The sequence below is a fragment of the Sinocyclocheilus anshuiensis genome, unplaced genomic scaffold (assembly GCF_001515605.1).
Source record: "Sinocyclocheilus anshuiensis isolate Anshui unplaced genomic scaffold, SAMN03320099.WGS_v1.1 scaffold1034, whole genome shotgun sequence".
Classification (NCBI taxonomy): domain Eukaryota; kingdom Metazoa; phylum Chordata; class Actinopteri; order Cypriniformes; family Cyprinidae; genus Sinocyclocheilus; species Sinocyclocheilus anshuiensis.
The window spans coordinates 122,667-143,631 of NW_015538015.1; the positions used below are offsets into that span (position 1 = coordinate 122,667).

Below are 20,965 nucleotides of genomic sequence, written 5' to 3' on the forward strand. Positions count from 1 at the left end.
GTAGAGGCGGCGCAACTATAACGACATGTGAATAATCCCGCCCACTCTAAAGCGGTACTGAACTGCAGTGGAAACGCAAACCGTGCCGTACTGAGCCGTACCGAGCCGTACCACGCAGTGGAAAAGCGCCATTTGAGTTGCTTCGCTATGAAAATGCACTGTGCTATATGTGCTCGTTCGGCACTGAATCTACACATTTCGTAATTGTTGTTTTACGATGTGCGGTTTGACATTGAGTATATTGCAAAATCCAAACAAAACACCTACAGAGAGTGCACGCATACATGACGTGAAGTCTATTAGGTTAGAGATTTTATACAACTGTTCAATAAACAATAAGTTAATATTAAGAGACTTGCGGTTTAGACACCATATTGCCTGTTTTTGCGTCTCTGAGCAACATGACGGTGTCTCGTTCCTGAATGAATCAACCGTTTTAAGTGATTCGGTTCAATCGCAATGACTTGCTTATTAGCAGTGACTTACTGCCACCTACTGGCGGTACTTTAATTTCACATTTAAAGTTTCAAATATTTCAATTATCAGTGTTCAACATTTTATGTTAACAATATTAAAACATTTATGCATGTGTAACTGCAGGTTAAATGCATTCATGTCCTGCATTAATCAGTGTAAATGCATCTAAATGCCACTTCAGATGCAGCTTCTGTTTCCTCTGCATTGCAAAGATAAATTTTGTTGATACTTTCATTTGCTTGATAACAGCCCAAATGTCTTATTATAATTGAGTGATTAAATATAAGAATTTGACTCAAATGATAATGCACACTTTTAGAAAAAAAGACTTTAAGGTAAAAATGACCATAAAAGGCAAAAATCTATTTGAACTTATTGAAAAAGATTAATTTCTGTCACTGCTTTGAACTGACCACCACACAGAATATGAAGAATATCAAACACTTTAGGAGTCAGCTGTCCACTGTAGTCCTTAAGATATCAGCACAGTAACACTCAGTCAAATTATCGTTATCGATAAAATCCCAGAAAATATAGAGATATAATTTTTTTGTCAATATCGCACACCCCTAACCTGTTCCGTGCAATTGGCAGAGCTGAATGTAAAGTCTAACACCGCATACACCATCCTAACCCTCGCCAAAGAAGAGCTCTCTCTTTGTGTTTAACCAAACTCAGGTTAACTTTAGGTTGTTTACAAAAGAAATCTGTCTGTTCTTTTCATTTACTCTCTTCTTCAGCCCATTCTTCTTCTCGCCGTAGTAAGCGGAAAGCAGTGACTGAGTGATTGACAGCTAATATAAACCAATCTTAAATCTGCATTAAAGTAAATAATGTAAGGATAAAATCTGTTAAAGGGGTGGTTGATTGCGATTTCACTTTTTTAACGTTAGTTAGTGTGTAATGTTGCTGTTTGAGCATAAACAATATCTGCAAAGTTACGAAGCTGAAAGTTCAATGCAAACGGAGATATCGTCTTAAAATTCTGGCAGTTTAATGCCTACAAAAACGGCTGGTAGGGACTACAACAAGTTACTTCCTGGGTTCGTGACGTAACAAACCCAGATAAACCCCGCCCTCGGGAAAAGGCAGCAAAGGGGGCGAGGCCATGCTGCGCTGCTTTTGAGAAGAGGAAGAGAAAACTAGATGTGTACGTAAAAATCTATTCATATATGAATCGCGATTCTGTCTTTTAATGATTCTAATGGATTCACAAGTTTCAAAATCAATGCTCTAAAGCAGCGGTTCTTAATTCTGTTCCTCGCGTCCCCCTGCTCTGCATCTCCTCTGCATCTCTCTCTCTCTCTCTCTCTCTCTCTCTCTCTCTCTCTCTCTCTCTCTCTCTCTCTCTCTCTCTCTCTCTCTCTCTCTCTCTCTCTCTCTCTCTCTCTCTCTCTCTCTCTCTCTCTCTCTCTCTCTCTCTCTCTCTCTCTCTCTCTCTCTCTCTCTCTCTCTCTCTCTCTCTCTCTCTCTCTCTCTCTCTCTCTCTTTGTAAAAATGCAGAAAGTTTTCTGTGAGGGTTAGGGGTGGGTTTAGGTTAAAAAGTGTATAACTATCTGTATATAAAAACAATAGAAGTCTATGTAATGTCCCCATTTAGATAGCTAAGTAAACGTGTGTGTTTGTGTGTGTGTGTAAAATAGTATATCAGTCTGGCGAGTAAACAAAAAAATTTGCTAGCCAATGGCGATTATATTGCCAAGGTGTGCGTAGAGGGTTGTATTTTAGAGATGGAAATTACTTTTTTATATTTAGACATGGTAATTGCGCTACTTTGGGCTGTTTTTTTTTTTTTTTTTACTGGCATGGGCTTGGGATGCACAATTAAAATGATGTAATAGTTGTGATCATTATTTCACCTTCCATGATCATTCAGACATGATCAGGTTGCAGTACTGACAAATCTGCATCAAAAGCACTCTGTAATCACAGGTAAACTGTCTGATCAGTCAGATGTTTGTCATGAGAAGTGTTCCACAAAACCGCTATGGTTTGAGTTGATGTGACAAATACATCTTTTGAATATACTGTGTGAGCTCATTGCCCCGTTAGCTCGGAGAGCTTTATTTTCCCTCCTCAAGTTTTGTCAGTTGTTTTGTTTATTGGTCTAATTCTTGTTTCTTGGGTTGCATTGGTTAGTCACTCAATTAATTCTCTTGTGCTTCGTTCCCCCCTTCTGAATTATGTTTGATAAGGAGTTATCACAAAGTAAGACTGTTTAGTTGTGCTATCTTACAAACAGTATATAGTAAATGTAAGTTAAAGTGTCACAGATGTAACCGGTTAAAACTTGGAGTGGCGATGAGGTCTTAAAATGTATGGAAAGTCTTAAAAAAGTTCTTAAATGGTATTAAATTTAACTCCATGATTCCTGTATATACCCTGATTATGCTAGTCAGCAGTTAGAATTGACAAACATTTTCTTTGGAATAAATGATGAATAACACAATATCTCTCAGACCTATAAGGAGAATGTGTTGGAGGCGATGCTGAACGGCACAGAGAAGGTTCCTCCTTTGATCACAGACTATAAGGAGTATCATACAGACACCACAGTACGTTTTGTCATTAAGATGACAGAGGAGCGCCTGAGAGAGGCTGAGGCAGCTGGACTACACAAAGTCTTCAAACTACAGAATCTGCTCACTTGTCACTCCATGGTGAACAACACACCACACATTTTATATCATGTATAGCATGTATATTTTAAAAAATGCATTTGTTTTTTGCCCAATCCTGAAATCATTTGTCTTCTGTTGTCTAAATCATTCTCATGCAGGTGTTGTTTGATCATGTGGGCAGTCTGAAAAAGTACGAGTCTGTTCAGGACATCTTGAAGGATTTCTTTGAGCTCAGAATGAAGTATTACATCCTCAGGAAAGACTGGCTGCTAGGTATGCTGGGAGCTGAAAGTGCCAAACTTTCCAACCAGGCCCGATTTATTCTGGAAAAGATCCAAGGCACACTGGTCATTGGTAAGACATGCTTTGTTTTCCCTCTTTGTCTTTTCACACCACATGCAGAAGCAGCACATATTAACAGGAATGAGCATTCACGCTACACAAGACTGGTGCTGTGTAGTACCAAAGTTATGAATGTGGCAGTAGTGTTAATTTTGTCAGCTATTTTTAATTTAGTCTTAGTCCTGTGTAGAATATAATAGAGCCCGACTGATATATCGTTTTGCTGATATTATCGGCCGATATGAGCCTGTCGCCGATATATCGGTATCGGCGAATATGCCGCCGATATTAACATTTTTTTTACAGAACATATAATGCAGATAAAATGCTTGAAATGGTGTAATTACTTAGTTTGTCCATTGTTTGCTACTGGCGACCTGGATGAAACGTTTTAAAGCTTAAGTCTATGGAAAACCATTGAAACTTTGAACGGCCATATCTCCATAACCGCGCGGCGAATCCGTACCAAATTCCGGGGATCCCTTCAGCTCGAGGAACCCTCTCGAATGGAATCGAGTTTACGTCTAGAGGCCCTCTTTCGAATGAGACCACCCCCGCGTGGATAGCCCCCGGGGTTCGGGAGTTACGGGTGGTTAAATTCGCCTAGCGATCCCGGGGGGCTACCGACGCGAGGAGGGTGGCGTTCGAGAGGACTCCTCGAGCTGAAGGGATCCCCCGAATTTGGTGGAGATCCAAAAAAAACATATCGGTCGGGCTCTAGAATATAACATTTAGTTTTTATCATATTTAGTCAACTTGTCCTGTTTTAGTCAACTAAATGTCTGAGAGTTTTAGTCAGTAGAAACATTTTCGTCTTACTGTATAATATGATATAAATACATATATAATTTTGCTCAATTTTAATTGCAATAATTGTTGTCATTTGGGAAATTTATTTTTAAATTTCATCAGAAGTTGCTCTTTCACCAATAAGCACAGATCAATAGAATATCGACTCGTATGCATGGTTTATTTTACCTCATCTAACGTCAGTGTACAGATTTATAACAGGATATCAATTAGAGGCTAAATAAGCACCAAAGACTTCAGATCGCCCTGTCTACTTTATGAAAACTGGTATAACAAAAACCTATTCTCAAATATTATAACAGAGAAATTCCTAATAGTAATAACAATAATTCCAAATTGCAATAATGTTTCTCTTTTAAAACAACGGCAAAAAGACTTATTGCTGCACAGAGTAAGTAACGTTAAAATTCGCAGCTACTATCGCAAACAATACAGTCGCGATCAATGACCGAACACAGACTGGTTGAATGACACTTTCATTTAAGGAGAATACCTCAAATGGATATCGCTGAACTCCAGCTTACTTGTACAGTACTGTATGTCGGTGTTTTCAGATCACTGCGCTTCCGCAGAGAGAGGGCGTGTGAATGGTTGCCAGATTGCATAAAGCAAAAAGCCAGGCAGAGTACATATCTGTTTAACAGAAAAGCTCTGATTGGGGGATTTGAGGTCTTGATATCTGGCAAACATGAACGCTCGCATAATAGTCTTGTACAGCAGCCTGAAATGTTTTGATACAATTTTTGTTCTTTTAACTCAGGGTGTCCGCGGGTCCTTAAATAGTCTTAAAATGTCTTAAATTCAGATTCGATGGGTCTTAAATATTTTTGGTCACATTACCGCTAAAATATCTTAAGTCTGATGGACCTAATGACTGTTTACAATCATTGGACAGACCGAAGATTTTTTTTTCTCCCCCGCGGTAATAGTTACTGCATCATCAGAGAGAATCGCAGTAGCAGAATACAGGTCGAACTACCTTCTTAATGTTGTCAATAATAATAAAAATAATATAGGTCGGGCTACAGCTGATCAGCCTTCTAGCTAGTTTAATTTTTTAATTTTATTTTTTTACTTGCCTGACCGGACAAAAAGCCTGATTAAAACATAAGTGACAAAAATAAATAAAAAAATAGCCAGCGACGCATCGAAATGCGAGAGTGATTCTTCTAATTTTATTAGCCTACATTCAATGTAAACAGCGATTGATAATGGATGGTGTATTCTGGTATCAAGGTCGCGCTGTTGAGGCTCACTTTGTCTCTTTGTGAGACTTCAGAACAAACAAGCATAAGAGCACACATAAAGAAACTCAGAAGAAACACACAGAGGTAAAAAATCTAAATGTTTAGTTTATTCATAACATGATATAGTTAAGTAACATACCATGACAAGTGAGCCATTTTGATGAATATTCTCATGACGCAAAAAAACATTCAAAACACCTACGGAGTGCACGCACGCATTACGTGAAGTCTAGTGCACATGCGCATTTACAGTGCGCTCTTTTACTGCATGATTCAGTCTATTAAAATACATTCAGAATGATCACAAATTCAAGACATGGGGGCAGAAAATGAATGTATTTATAGCACTTCATATAGTTAATCAATTTCACATGAAGAGTCAGTTTTTTTTTTTTTTCTCCAAAAATTACCATGATTACAAATGTGATACTGATTTTTTTTTTTTTTTTTTAAAAACAAAAAAAAGTTACTGACCCAAAATAACATAATTGTATGTGTGTGTGTATATATATATATATATATATATATATATATATATATTTTTTTTTAAAAATAGGCCTTTGTAAAGTTAAATAAAAATATGCAGATTTAAGTATGTAAAAGCTGATAGAACACTGATGAAAATATTGCTTCAGAATAAATTTTGCACCACCAAAAATCTTGGTGATGCGGTGCTTTTGTGGAGTTATTTTGCATGGAATATTGTCTTTTGATATGAAAAGTTCACTTTATATCTTGGTAATAAATACAATTTATTACAGTGATATTTAGTTTTCTTTTTATGTTAAACACATTAAATATTACATATATGTATGTAATATAATGTGCATTTCCATTACAGGTTTAGGTCTTAAATTTCATATAAGGTGGTAATTAAAAAGTTCTTAGTCTTAAATTTAACTTGTTCATGTCTGTAGAAACCCTGTAACTACATTTTAGTCTCGTCTTTTTTTGTCAACAATATTGCATGTTCATTTAGTCTCCATTATCGTTTAATGACCTTATCTCGTTTTCGTCAGGGGAAAAAACCTTGTCGACGATCATTGTTTTCATTAACGAAATTAACACTATGCGGCAGTTAGTAATGTTTTGGCATGGAGTCTATTTTTGCCTTGTGCCATACACTGAACTCAACACATTAAAAGTGCACTTGAAACCTATTTATTTGCTATCAACACATTTTGCTTCCTGAAAGTGTACATTACTAGAAAATGGACTGAACTACTAAATGATTTAATGACTATCATGTTTGTAATAGCCTTCATGGCCCACACCCAATAACTATTTTATGGGTGTTATTGGGGAATTTTGGCCAATACAGATAAACTGTTAAAAACAATGACAACCTTGTAATGTACATGGGGGATAAAGTCTTTGCGTTGATTTGTACCTGGACTTTAAAGTGGACTCTTTTTAGATCACATTACAATTAATCTGGTGTTTTTAGGAAGCCAAAATATTTGAATGTGATAAAAATGAATCATAATAAAGGAAAAACTTTATAGCTTTTGTTGTTGTGATCCCTAAGACTGCACTGTAATATAAATGTAAAAAAAAAAAATCTTAAGTGTATAATTTTGTATTACAGTAATATCATTACAATACTGTCTTAATTCGTGTTTTTTTTTTTTTTGAAAACTGGAGGAAGACCTATTTTGTGACAACAGGTTTACAAACATTTCTCGTTACCAATCTAGTGAAATGCTGTAAAAATCTGTCCACTGAAATGTTGGCAATTATGCTAGTGTGAAACTGCTAAGCTGGTGCACATTGAGATGAGTTTCCTGCGGTCACTTCACTGTGAAAAAAACTGCTCTGAGACTTGGAAAACATTGGATCACAAGCTGCTTGCATGCCACCCTTTGCTTTGAACCAAGCAGTGCAACAGTATATTTAATGCAGGGCTTAAAGTTCTCCGGCACCGTGCCGGATCTCCGGTGTGCGGCGTTTGGCTGCGGGGGAAAAAAAGATAGTTGTCCTACATTTAAAAACTCCTACATTTAAAAACACTTGTTGATATCACCAGGGCTTAAAGTTCTCCGGCACCGTGCCGGATCTCCGGTGTGTAGCGTTTGGCTGCGGGAAAAAAAGATAGTCGTCCTACATTTTAAAAACACTTGTTGATATCACGTTCGAGTTCATGAGTTCACCTACCAATGTATGAGAGGAACACAGCTTTCACTCTCAACCAAACTAACGGTGAGTTTGGGTAGCTTAACATTCATCTGGGAAAACATACTTGATTTGTAATGTAAATCATTTAAACCTATGCCAACACAGGAGAATCCATTAACATTTCTAAATATGCGATTTATTGTACATCACGATTTATAAATAAAAGTTTCTGACTTTGCATGTAGCCAAATATTAAAATTAAATGCATTTAAACTTTGAATCACATGAAACCTCACCAGGCCGTTGGCGCCCTTTGTACGCTGGCGTATTTGTTATAAATATAGGCATATTACATTATGTATTTAACAGTGTTGTTCAATAAAACCATGTACTTGGTTCCATAGTATCCTTTCAAATGTTAAAGTTGCCACAGTCATTGCATTCTTTGCATGTGATGCACTTTATTTGTACCATTTTGTTTTATTGGTTTATTTATTAGAATTTGAAAGATAATAACATTGATTGATAAGTGAGATCTGATTTTAGTCCTTGAAAACCCAAAAAGTAGTGCAAGTCCTTGAAAGTCCTGGAATTTTATTTTGCAGTATCTGTACGAACCCTGTTTAAGTTACCAGTTCTTGGACCATTTTAATGTTTTTGTTGTTATTTAAACTGAACTGTAGTTTTCTGTAGTAAACTGTTTTTGCATATTTCCTATTTTATATTCATTTCCTAGTATTTAATTTACCATTATTTCTTTTGAACAAAACAATTTCAGAAATTTCATGTTTTAAATTGTAGGTCATCTTGTACCCTGTCAAGGACAAAGCTAACCAGCAAAACTTGATATCAAAAGCATCCTAAATGTTGCATGTGTTTGCACCATTTTGTAATGAGTAAACTTTCTTGGTATTGCTGTTTCAAATATCCCTCCATAATCTGTAGTCTGAGCCTGTCCAGGGTTTATGGCAATGGCAGATACGTTACTAGTTAGTTTCAAGGAAAATCGTTTTCTTGTTTTGTTTGCCAAATAACCCTGTGTATGTGTCTGCACCCGCAAACCCCGGAAAAAAGTTCAGGCTCAGGATTTTATTTTTTTGCTTTAACCCCTGATTTAATGGCAACCTCTTACGATTTGATAATTTTAGTTTATTTGATGCTTTGTCAAAACTACAGTCCACTACAGTCTAGGTAATTAATGGGAAAAATTGTATATGGTACTATACATTGTGCATCCCTTGGTGTTATTAAAGTAAAAACAGATTCCAAGGTAACTATCTTTAGGTCTTTGATATGAAGCTTCTTATCTTTATTATTTTTAGAAAATAGACCTAAAAAGGACCTGATCCGCATGCTTCAGCAGATGGGCTATGACTCAGACCCTGTTAAGGCATGGAAAGATGCTCAGGAGAAGGTACACCCTACACATTTATTAAACTAAATGCTTTTGTTTTCTTTGACCTGTTACCTGCATTAGTATCATTTTCACTGTGTGTTTGGCAGGATGCAGAGGAGGATGCTGGGGAGGATGAAGAGGAGAAAGAAAAAGAGACGACATCTGGCCCTGATTATAACTATCTGCTCAGCATGCCCATGTGGTTCCTGACCAAAGAAAAGAAAGATGAACTGTGCAGACAGAGAGATGCTAAGGTGACTATAAGTCTGTGATGGATGGAAACACAGCTGGTGATTTTAGTATAGCGGTGGAGTTTACACAGGTTCTCATACTTTTGTTCTGCAGATAACGGAGTTGAACACGCTCAAGATGAAAGCGCCTGCTGATCTGTGGAAAGAGGATCTGGCAGCCTTTACTGAGGAGCTGGAGGTAAACAAGATGCAGATCATAATTTACTGTTTTTTGCATTTGGTGGAACCTTATATGATAAACATCTTTGTATGAAGAAATAATTTTAGTCATTTTAATGAAAATTGTGCCTGTTTAACATTTCATAGTGGTTAGTGATTTGTAGAGTCATCAATGGTTATCTGTGTATTTGTATATAGCGGGTGGAACAGAAGGAGATGGAGACACAGAATGCAGTGCCTGTGGTGAAAGGTAAAGTAGGCAAATCAAAGGTGGTGAAGGTAAAGAATGAGACCATGCCCACCCCACAGGGCCGCCGTGTCATCCCCCGCATCACCAGCACCATGAAGGTCCAGGCCGTTAAGAAGGAGGGAGCCAAACGAGGCAAAGCTGTGAAGGTATGTGTGTGCAGAATGAGATTTGCATGTGTGCATAAACGGCGCTTATGCAAATCTCTGAGTGGTCACTGTACTGCACTTCAAGTGGATTTTTTGTTGCCGTTGTTTATTAGATTATTAGGGGCCAATCACCAAAGGTGCTTAGGCACCTATTGTATCTGTTAGTTATTTTTCGTATTCTTATTCTTCCTTCATCCGCTCTGGAAGTCTATGGCAACCCATAGAACTGTTTGGGGGAAAGTTCTGAAATTTGGCACACAGAGGACAGTCTCAATATTAATCTTAGCAAATTTGGAGTCTCAAACTCTGTAGCGTCACCAATAGGCTCAAAAACTCATATTTCTGCTAATAGCTTTTGAACCATAAGGTCTAGAAGCAAAATTCGGTAACACTTCCTATGAAGCCCGTATTTATAATACATTATAAGGGTATTCTTAAGGCATTATAATGAATGCATAATGCATTATAAAAAAAACTTATAATGTTGTATCATCTCATGAATATTCATAAGAACAGTTTTAATGTATTATAATATTTACTTATTTGTGGTTATAGCTTTTAAGAGTATGATGATTTATAACACAATTTTTTTATAATGCATTATGCATTCATTATAATGCCTTAAGAATACCCTTATAATGTATTATAAATACGGGCTTCATAGAAAGTGTTACCCAAAATTATTTTTCCCTCTGATTCCTTGGCTCATGCAGAGTCAAATGCAGACCAAATTCTTTTTTTTCTTAGGGTCAAGATTTTTCGCAATTTTTAAAATTGTCTATCTACTTTTTCAAACTCGTTTTACACGCTTTGGCTCAGGTCATCTTCAGACAATGCTGGCAAACAGTTATCAAAAGCTTTTTGATATACCAAACGGTTTTTGTAAAGCGCATCAACAAATTTGATGAAATTCGGGCAAAAATGGACATGAGGCTATATCTTTTTCGGACCAAGCTTGGTACGTGTTATACCAAGCATGACCTGAGGGCATTGAGTAGTTTCGACACAGGGCCACTTACAGGTCAAAATTTGTGATCTCGTTAGATTCTGAGCCCCATACCGAATCAAACAATACCAAATTTTTCTATGTCAGCCATTTTGAGCGTGGACCATTTCGAATTTTGTAGTAAAATGCTGTATTTTTCAAACGCTTTAGTGTAAGTGTATTATGAATCTTATAGAACCGCTTGCGGGAAAGTTATGAAATGTGGCACACGGATAGAGGATAGTCTCATCATTAACCACAGCAAATTTGTAGTCTGTAACGCAAACTCTGTAGTCCCACCAACAGGCCAAGTTTGTACATGTTTCTGCTAATAACTTTTGAACCTTAAGGTCTAAAAAGCATTTTTTTCCCCTCTGATTCCTTTGCTCATACAGAGTCAAATGCATACTAAAATTTACAATTCTATGGGTCAGAACTTTTTGCAATTTTGAATTTTCCAAAAAAAAAACTACTTTCAAACTTGTCCTAGACAGTTTGTCCAATTTTCACCAAAATTGGCTCAGATCATCATCAGAGCATTCTGGCTTTTTGATGTACCAAACCATTTTTGTAAAGCGCATTAACGAATTTGATGAAGTTTGTCCAGAAATGGACATGAGGCTATATCACCGCAATGCTTTATAGGGCTGTCAAAAAAAATTAGAATTTCGAATATTTGTCGAATTTAAAATAAAAATCCACATTCGAATTCAAAAGCGTTGCATTCGAATTTTAGGTGTGCGTTAAGGAGGCAGCCTTATCAGTGGTGCACGAGATGCGATGAATTATAATTGGTTTATAAACATTATGCACTTTTTTCATAGATAGTCGTGTTATCTTATGCTTTGAATAAACGCGCATTAGTAATATTTTGCTCTATGCGCCCTCTTGTGGCCTTAGGAGAGAAGCCAAAAGCTTTTCTTCACCCTAATTGAAATTATGCATTTTAAATTTGAATATAATTTGAATTTTGATAATATTTAAGTAAAAAATTCGAATTCGGTTTTCCAGCCATTTTGACAGCCCTAATGCTTTAGCGGATTTCTGAACAAACTTGGTATGTGTTATAACAAGCATGAACTGAGGACACCTGACCAGTTTCGGCACAGTGCCACCTACTAGTCAAAAGATATATATATGTATGTATATGTATGTGTGTGTATATATATATATATATATATATATAAGATTGGTCTCGATAGATTTGGAACGGTATACTGAATTGAATGATACCTAATTTTCCTATGTCTGCCTTTTTAAGGCAGACATATGCCGCAGCATAAATGGCTGCCCACTGCTCCGGGTGTGTGTTCACGGTGTGTGTGTTCACTGCTGTGTGTGTGTACTTAGGATGGGATAAATGCAGAGCACTAATTCTTAGTTTGGGTAACCATACTTGGCCACATGTCACGTCACTTCACTTTTAGGCGTCAGCCATTTTGAGTTTTGTAGTAAAATTCTGTATCAACAAATGACTTTAACAGAGGTCTCCAACCATGTTCCTGGAGAGCTACCATACTGCAGAGTTCAGCTTCAACCAAACACACCTGAAGCAGCTAAACCCATTATAAACGAGGCATTCGTTGCATCCAGTGGGGACATAATTATGGATTATAATGACTTATACATCGCGCCAAAAAAATGTACTTACAGTCTTTGAGTCCGAACAGCTGGCATTGTAGTCTACTCTCCCAGGATCAGGAAACGGTCCTCCATAAACTCTGGAAGATCAAAAACAAAGTAGTTTCGCTTTCACAACAAAACACAGCGTCACACACGGCGGCCTAGAGTGAGCAGAGGCCGGGGGATAAAGTGAGGAATGGCCGGAGGGCTAGAGTGAGCAGAGGCGGCGGATTCGACAAAGGAGCGTCCGGCGGGCTTGCGGCAACCACATGTGACGACCCCGGGCTGGACTCCGCTTCGTCCACGGTGAAAGCCGATCTGGTGATCCACAGCGCAAAGTTGTAGTATTTCCTCAGCAACCAGCACGGATCAGCTCCAGGCATGACGAAACAGATATCGTTCTCTTTTGGAAGGCCAAACAAAGTTTCGCTTTCACAACGAATCACACAGTGCCTTCACGACATGGCAGCGGCAACAACAATACTACAGCGAGAATAAAAGTTACGCCTTCTTTCTTTGCGTGAACATTTGGGCGGTGTTATGCAAATCTTCCCAGATAGTGACGTAGGTATGTGGGGTGTGTTAGAACGAGCCGTTTTAGGTAGGCGTGGCTGACTTAACTTTTATAAAGAATATCTCTTTGGATTTGAGACTTTAGTCTTTGCAACTTTACAGATCTTCTTTATGCACCAAGTGCTTGTAACACTCCAAAGACAAAGGAAAAATTGAAACCGCATCATATGACCCCTTTAAACATTAATAGCCACAAAAATGTAGTTCAGGCAATGCGGACATACTTTGATTATCTTTACTCATTGTATGTATACTTATAACAAAGCGAAATATAAAACACAACCACATAATATAAAACGCACAAAAATACATAAAACATTAATATGTGGTTCAGGCAATATGTGCGCATATATATACATATATACTCTGATTATCTTCATTGTATGTATAAATGTATGACATAAAACACTACGCTGCCTCTTTTTGATAAATGTCAGCTTTAATGAACAATAATAGCCATTAAGCATAAATTAGTATGAAATATAAGAGGCTTATGTAATAGGAAATAAAGACAAAAGCAAACAATTCAGTCAAACGTATGCTACATCAGCGCTGTACGCTAAGATAAATATATAAAGTTATGAAACTAAACTTTGTGCTCAGTTAAAAAGATATGACCAGAAACAAATAATAGATTCATGAGACCAAAGATTGCCTGTTAGATTTACCCAAAACAAATTATATATTATGTTTAACCACTACAGAATCATCCAAGCTAGCGGCAAATGGCAGAAAGACTAGCCAAGGTAAGGCTGCTCTTGGCGGAAAACATGAGCACTGAGTGCCTGGTGATCGCCTGGAGCTCACATCTCCGAAATCGGTGAAGCAAATTTTCAAATAGGCGCTATCTTTATAAATAAACTGCAGATTTGAGTTTTAAACAACTACATTCTCGCCTAAAAAACAAAACAAAAAAAAGTACATTTCATGACAAGATAACAATAATATTTTGAAAATTATGCGGGTTTTCTCCTCCGCCATTAACACTTACTAGTTGGTGCGAAATGCATTGTGGGACACCTGCTGCCTCAAATTTGCACAAGTCACCTCTTGATGCATCCTCGATAAACGAGGCAGAGCAAGAACACATCCGGAGATTTGAACTGTACTTGGCTAGATGTGAACTTTGAATTGGAACAGTACTTGGGCAACGACTGATGACGGTTCACAAGTCACAAGAACACACATTGAGAAACGTCCTAGCTCTCCAGGAGTAGGGTTGGAGAACCCTAGTCTTTACTGAGTGATTAAAGACAGCACCTTAGTTCTTTATTTTATCTCTGTTGTACTTTGCCCCTTAATTGCTGCTTGCAGATTATTGTTTTAAAGCAGCAAATTCGGTAAGTTTTCATTGCCAGACATTTTATAAGTTTAGCTGATCCTGGGGGAATGGTTGTGTATTTTTAGAAAGACGCTGGTGTGGTGATGAAGATGGAGTTTGATGATGAAGCAGACGCAGCAGCTGATGGCTGTGAGATGGGACTGACTGCAAGACTCACTAAGAAGATCAAGAAAGAGCCAGCCAAAGACAAAAGTAAGACAGACATGTACTATATGAAAATGAAGGAAATTGGATGTCTATGGACTGCTGTTTTTTCTGTAGTTTAAATTATTAAAATTGTTATTAAAGGATTAGTTCACTTCCAGAATAAAAAAATTCCTGATAATTTACTCACCCCCGTGTCAAACCAGAGATGTTCCTGTCTTTCTGTCTTCAGCCGCAAAGAAATTAAGGTCTTTGAGGAAAACATTCCAGGATTTTTCTCCATATAATGGACTTCAATGGTGGCCAACGGGTTGAAGGTCTAAATTACACTTTCAATGCAGCTTCAAAGGGTTCTACACGATCCCAGCCGAGGAATAAGGGTCTTATCTAGCTAAACGATCTGTCATTTTCTAAAAAAATAAAAATAAACTAAAAATGTATATACTTTTTAATCACAAATGCACATCTTGCACTAGCTCAGCTTCACGCATTATGTAATCACATTGGAAAAGTCACGCATGGTTAGCTCTTCGTCTGTGTGCTTCGGTTCAAAAAGTTAGGGTAAGACGAAAAACTCAAAATCGTCTGACATTGTTATTAACTTTTTTTTTCTTTTTTTTTTTTGGTAAAGGGTATTTGATTTTCTTTGCGCTTTTGCTTTGTAATCACTGGGTCGGCACTTCAGACCTTAACAACGTGATCACGAAATGCGTGAAGTCGAGCTAGTGCAAGACGAATATTTGTGGTTAAAGTATGTAATTTCCTTTTTTTTTTCTTCTTCTTTTTTTTTTTTTAAGACAATGACTGATCGTTTCGCTAGATAAGATCCCTATTCCTCGGCTGGGATCCTGTAGAGCCCTTTATTCTGAAAGTGAACTAATCCTTTAATATAATTAATGAGGTTACAAAATTACAGAATTTTGCATGATTTTGAAGTTCCACCCCTAAACCTAATCCTCAGTAGGGCATAAGCTGATCATACAAATTCATATGATTTTTGCCACCATTTCATCAAAACGAAAACTGGTTATGAATTGCTATGAGACTGTTGGGAAGAACATGGTGCATATGTGTGTGCTACAGACTGAGTGCCATCACACAGTCGAAACAGAATTTCAAATGCTCCCATTCTACTTGACAGTGTAGTTCATAAATGGGGAATTTTTAATTTACTGAAGAATGTACTGTTAAGGTCTGTAAAATGCAATTTTGAAATCCGATGCATTTGTGCAATGTCATGAAATTCTGATCTTAAGGTTTCATCTTGTCTCTGTGTCAGGCTCAAAGTCAGGAAAACAGACCACCCTCTCCTTTAAACCGGTCCAGAAGAAGCAGTCCCGGCCTTCTGAGGAGGGAGAGTCTGAATCTGACATGGAGTTCATCCCTGAGGAAGTGGCTCCAAGAGAGAAGAGAGAGCGCAAAGGTTGAAATCTTCATGCATGTTTACTCTCCTTTTGTCCATGAGGTTTAGCTGAGTACAAAACTGTTTATGAAGCGATGGAACAAGGTGAACTGTAAAACTGATTAGCTGCCTTTTTCTATGACATATTATTGGGAGATATAGAGTGACAACTTAGGGTTGGGTAAAAAAAAAAATATTGATTTCTCGATTTTAATCGATTTTTATTTTTACAAAACTATATTGATTCTTAAATCCAATTAATCTATTAGTATTAGTCTAGCCTGTTTTCAGTTAATGAACAGAACATTGTAGTGTTCCTCCCATCCAATAAATCACAATAAGCTTTATTACTTTTGTTTTGGTATGAAACTAAGTCTCAGATTTCAAATTATGTCCATTTTATTACAATATCAGACCTGCCAACCTGTACGCATTTTGCGTAGAGGATACGCATTTTGACCTCAAAGTACGCTGGTACGGTTTCACTCTAAACTACGCAAAAAACCTGGTGACGCCTCTGTCCACGTGCAGTATTCAAAACAAGCAACAGAAAAAGATGAGTTCAACCAATCGGAGCGGTTTTTTAGGTTTTGCTTTTAAATTTCCGTGCGTTTTATTTCTCTCCAAGCTGGCTCTGTTTGTGTGTCCGTGAGTCTGCGCGCCGAGATGAGGAAACGCCTGCATCTGAAAAAGCAACGCACGCCGAGCATCTTCCCTTGTAATGACTAAACCTTTTGTCCAACAACAAAAAAGAACATTATAACATTCTTTTACTGCACAACATCAGACAAATATTTAAAATAATTTTCCTCTTGATCTGATGTGGCTTCTTATCACAGAATGACGCAGAAATAAATTCTACACTGGAATAACAGCGCTTAGCAGTGGATTATAAATTTAAACGTTACTTAATTATTAAAATACTCGAGGTGGTTTTAAGAACACAGATAAACATTGTGTTCTTTTTGAATGTCATCATTCAAAGCATTTCTGTCTTCTTTCATTCAGTTACAGCGATAGCTGGCTATTTTTGTCCATATTAGGGATTTCCTGTAGCGTCCTGAGTTCTATTTCTTCTATAATGTATATGTGGATTTTCTGCACGAGGGCGCCCTCAGGCGTCCAGTGTGAATGAAACATGCATTACATGTGTTCATAGCACTAAATAATGGCCAATCCATAAAAATAATACTTCTTTTTTTTTTTTTTTAAATAGCAAAAAAAGAACTAAACCAAAAACTGTGGTAAAAAAATAAAAAAACTGAGGTATTTATTGAACTGTGGGCTAACTGTATTGTTGCATCCCTACTTTTTACTCTAAAATACTGTATAACAGGAATATCACAAACTGAGTGAAGACCCTGATTATTAACCTATAAAAAATATTTAACATTAAATCTTGCAACAAAAAAAATCCGAGGTTGGCAGGTCTGCAATATTCAAACAATAAATGCCGTTTTGGTGCTGTTTAATGTGAAGTGACCGATCACTGTAGCGCCTCAGTTCAAGAGAAGCGGCACCGCAAAGCGCATGTGAACTGATCATCTCCTCCGCTTTAATACCAGTTACAGCACAAAATAAACATGAATGAACATCCAAAGGTATGTTAGAAGAAAGAGTACAACTTACTGAAATCCATATCCTTTCTCATGTAATCAGTCAATCAGTGTTTCAACAGCGGAAGGATAACAGCTTGTAAACAATGTGTCACGTGATGTCACATTTACCTCTGAGAAAAACATATTCAGTGACCATAAACTTGTTAGTCAGCTAGAAAAATTAACTCTAGAGAGGAGCATTTTGCTAAATATATGCACCATATAACATTAATTGTGATTTGTACTGTTCTTCAGTATTTTAGGGTTGAATAAATCCATCAAGTTTTTATGACAGTCACCATTTAAATGTTTATATTTAAAATAAAAAAAAATAAATAAAAAATGATTGGAGTAGAAATAAAATGTAATTGTAAAGTTAGTATTATAACTTTATTATTATAAAAACTTAATTGAGTGTAATTTAGGTGTTTGTATACAAATCAGTTAATTTTAACCTTCAAAATTATAGTAATGTAGCACCAACTGAAAGTAGAGAGATTTTTTTTTTTCTTTAAGAAAATGTGCCATGTACTGAACCTAATATATATGTCCAAAATAATATACATTGAATCACAAGCTTGTGAATCAAAATCGAATTGTGAAATTTGTGTCAATACCCAGCCCTAATAGTTATGCATTTTATGGAGGTCTGCTATACTGTTATAAAGATCTCACTGATTTAAGTTACAAGCTCTTACAATTTCATCTTAATTTTTGGCCATATAAATATTAGCAACTGCATCAAGTAGAGACTGTAAATCATGGTAATTAATTTGGTCAAAAGTGTGGGATCCCTGAAAGTAAATTGGAAAACATCAAACATGAATTTGAGAAAAAAACTAATACGTTTTGTGTGTCTTCGCAGCTGCGGCTGAAAAGAAGTACAGTCTGTCGAGCAGTGAAGATGAGTTTGTTGACTGGACAAAGAGCACAAAACAGAAGCGTGCTGTCGTTGAGGATGAGGAGTCCTTCAACCCAGAACCCAGCTCTGCACCTGATAGTGACATGGACTCCCCTCCTCCCCCACCTGTTGTGTAAGACTGACACCACTTCTACCTTTTAGCTTCACAGATCTTGCCTGTTCTTTATTATGACTATCTATATTATTATTCTAAAATTCTATCTATATTATTCTATAATATTATTTTCTTTGATTCTTTCAGAAAAAAAGCACCAGCAAACCAAAAGTAGAGAAACCCGAAGCCAGTAGCAAGTCCGGCTGTAAGTACCACACAACTCTCTGCCCATCACAGATTATTTCTTTAGTTTTGTCTGTAACACGATCACTTGGCAGCTAGTTTACTTGTTTACTGTGCTTGTTAAACTAGCTCATTCTGAGACCAGCCAAGAGTCTAAACCTGTCAAAAAATCAGCTGAAGGAGCCACCAAGAAACCTGCCGCAAAGAAGACAAGTGCTGCTTCAAAGAAGAAAGCACCAGGTATTTGAGTTACCTTTTCAGAGAATGGTGGAGTTTCATTGAAGTTACACTCTTAAAAGGTTCCAAAAGGGCAGCGATGCCATAGAACCATTTTTTTCTTGGTGTGAGGAAAATGTAAAAAATCTAAAGAACCTTTTTTTCAGTATAAAAATTGTGCAGTGGAAAGGTTTCATGGATGTTAAAGGTTCTTCATCGAGTTATAAATGCCAGTAAAAAAAACTTTATTTTTAAAGAGTGTACATTTTTGGTTTTAGTAAGGAATGGCTTGTACTTTATCATACTGAATATCAGTATAGCATTTTCTTATTAAATAATGATTTTATCTTTCTAGATGCAAAACAGCCCTCAATTCTTGATGTGCTCTCCAAGACAAGTCCTAAAAAACCCAAAGCCACCAAGAAGCCTACTGCTGTCAAACAGTCTTCTGACTCGGATGGCGCAGCCCCTACTGTAGTTCAGAAGAAACCAGTCAAGAAGAGGAAGACTGCTCTGTGCAGTGACCAATCAGACAGCTCAGACTCTGACAGTGGCAATCTGATGGCTCGCCTCAAGGGCAAAAGCACTGCTGGAAAGGTAGTTTGGCACTTTACTGTTGATCAAAATGAGTGTTTTAATGACATCAATATTTGCCTAGTCAATACCAAATCTTATTCTCAGTCACAGTGATAACAAATATGCTGATGTTTAACTCCTGTGTCAAACATTGAAATATCGATATACATACTTATAAATTAATACAGTTGCGTGCAGAATTCAATAAACTGCTGTACAAAAAATTGTTCAGTACAAGAAAAAAAAATCAGTAATGAATTACAGTGTTTCCAGTTCTAGAGATTGTTCATGTACTCGTATATGGAGGCGGCAGAGGATGAAAACACTGAGGTCACACGCTTCAGTATGTGCGTAGTAAACTAAACCGGGCATCTGCACCATTCATTCACACAAGAGACAGGCAGAACATGCAAGATTGCATGTTCACAAAATATTTAAATAGTATTTAGTGGCTTAATATTCACAAACACTAGTCCATATCGCGTTTTGATTTGTGTACTGACCTACTTTTGATTTATTCATCCAAAATTTGGCAAATTGCGTTACATTCCACGTTACACAGTAAATTCCATTTTTATGACTGGATTCCGTGATTCCGTCCATGTTTCATAGGGCCCTAGTTTAATTCTGATTTCATTTTACGTTTCAGAGAGCAAAGAGCTGGGATGATGATGACAGCTTTCAGCTGGAAGAGAAGGTAGTGACATCTGCAGCTCCCAGGAGCCGAGCTGCACGTACCACCAAACCTGTGACCTACGCTCTTGATTCAGATTCTGATGACTATTAAATGTCCTGAAGTAGCCTGTATGTATGATACTCGAAGGTCAGAGTTGGAAAAAATATATAAACCTTAAAGGGGTCATATGATGCGATTTCAATTTTTCCTTTGTCGTCACATGTGGTTGCCGCAAGCCTGCCGGCCACTCCTTCGTCAAATCCGCCGGCCGCTGCTCACTCAAGCCCGCCGTGTGTGACGCTGTGTGTTTCATTGTGAAAGCGAAACTACTTTGTTTGGTCTTGCGCGATGCAATGCGTAAAAAGACATTATATGTCATTTTAATCCGTAAATATGTCCCCACTGGATGCAACAAATGCCTCATTTATAATGGGTTTTAATGTTTTTGTCTCATCGCTCCGGCCGGGACATGGCATCACAGTATTTGGCCAATCACAACACACTGGATAGCTGGCCAATCAGAGCACACCTCGCTTTTCAGACCGATGAGCTTTGTAAAAATCGACCGCGTTTCAGAAAGGCGGGGCATAGAGGAGAAACAGTAATGTACTGTATGTGGAAAATAATGTGTTTTTTGAACCTTAAACTGCATAAACACATTTCATTACACCAAATACACAAAATAATGTTATTTTTAGCAACATCGTATGACCCCTTTAAAGAAAAGTTTATGCTTGCAGAAAGCCTGTTTTATGTTGGCTATCTTTTAAAGCAATCAATGACAAACTAGCCTCACATGAATGACCTGATTTCTTCG

The 20,965-nt window shown here is 37.2% G+C and overlaps 1 pseudogene; it reads left to right on the forward strand.

The window, feature by feature from the left end:
* LOC107678276 (DNA topoisomerase 2-alpha-like) overlaps window positions 1-20,290 on the forward strand; it is a 53,122-nt pseudogene extending 32,832 nt beyond the window's left edge.
* Window positions 20,291-20,965: the final 675 nt, after the last annotated feature.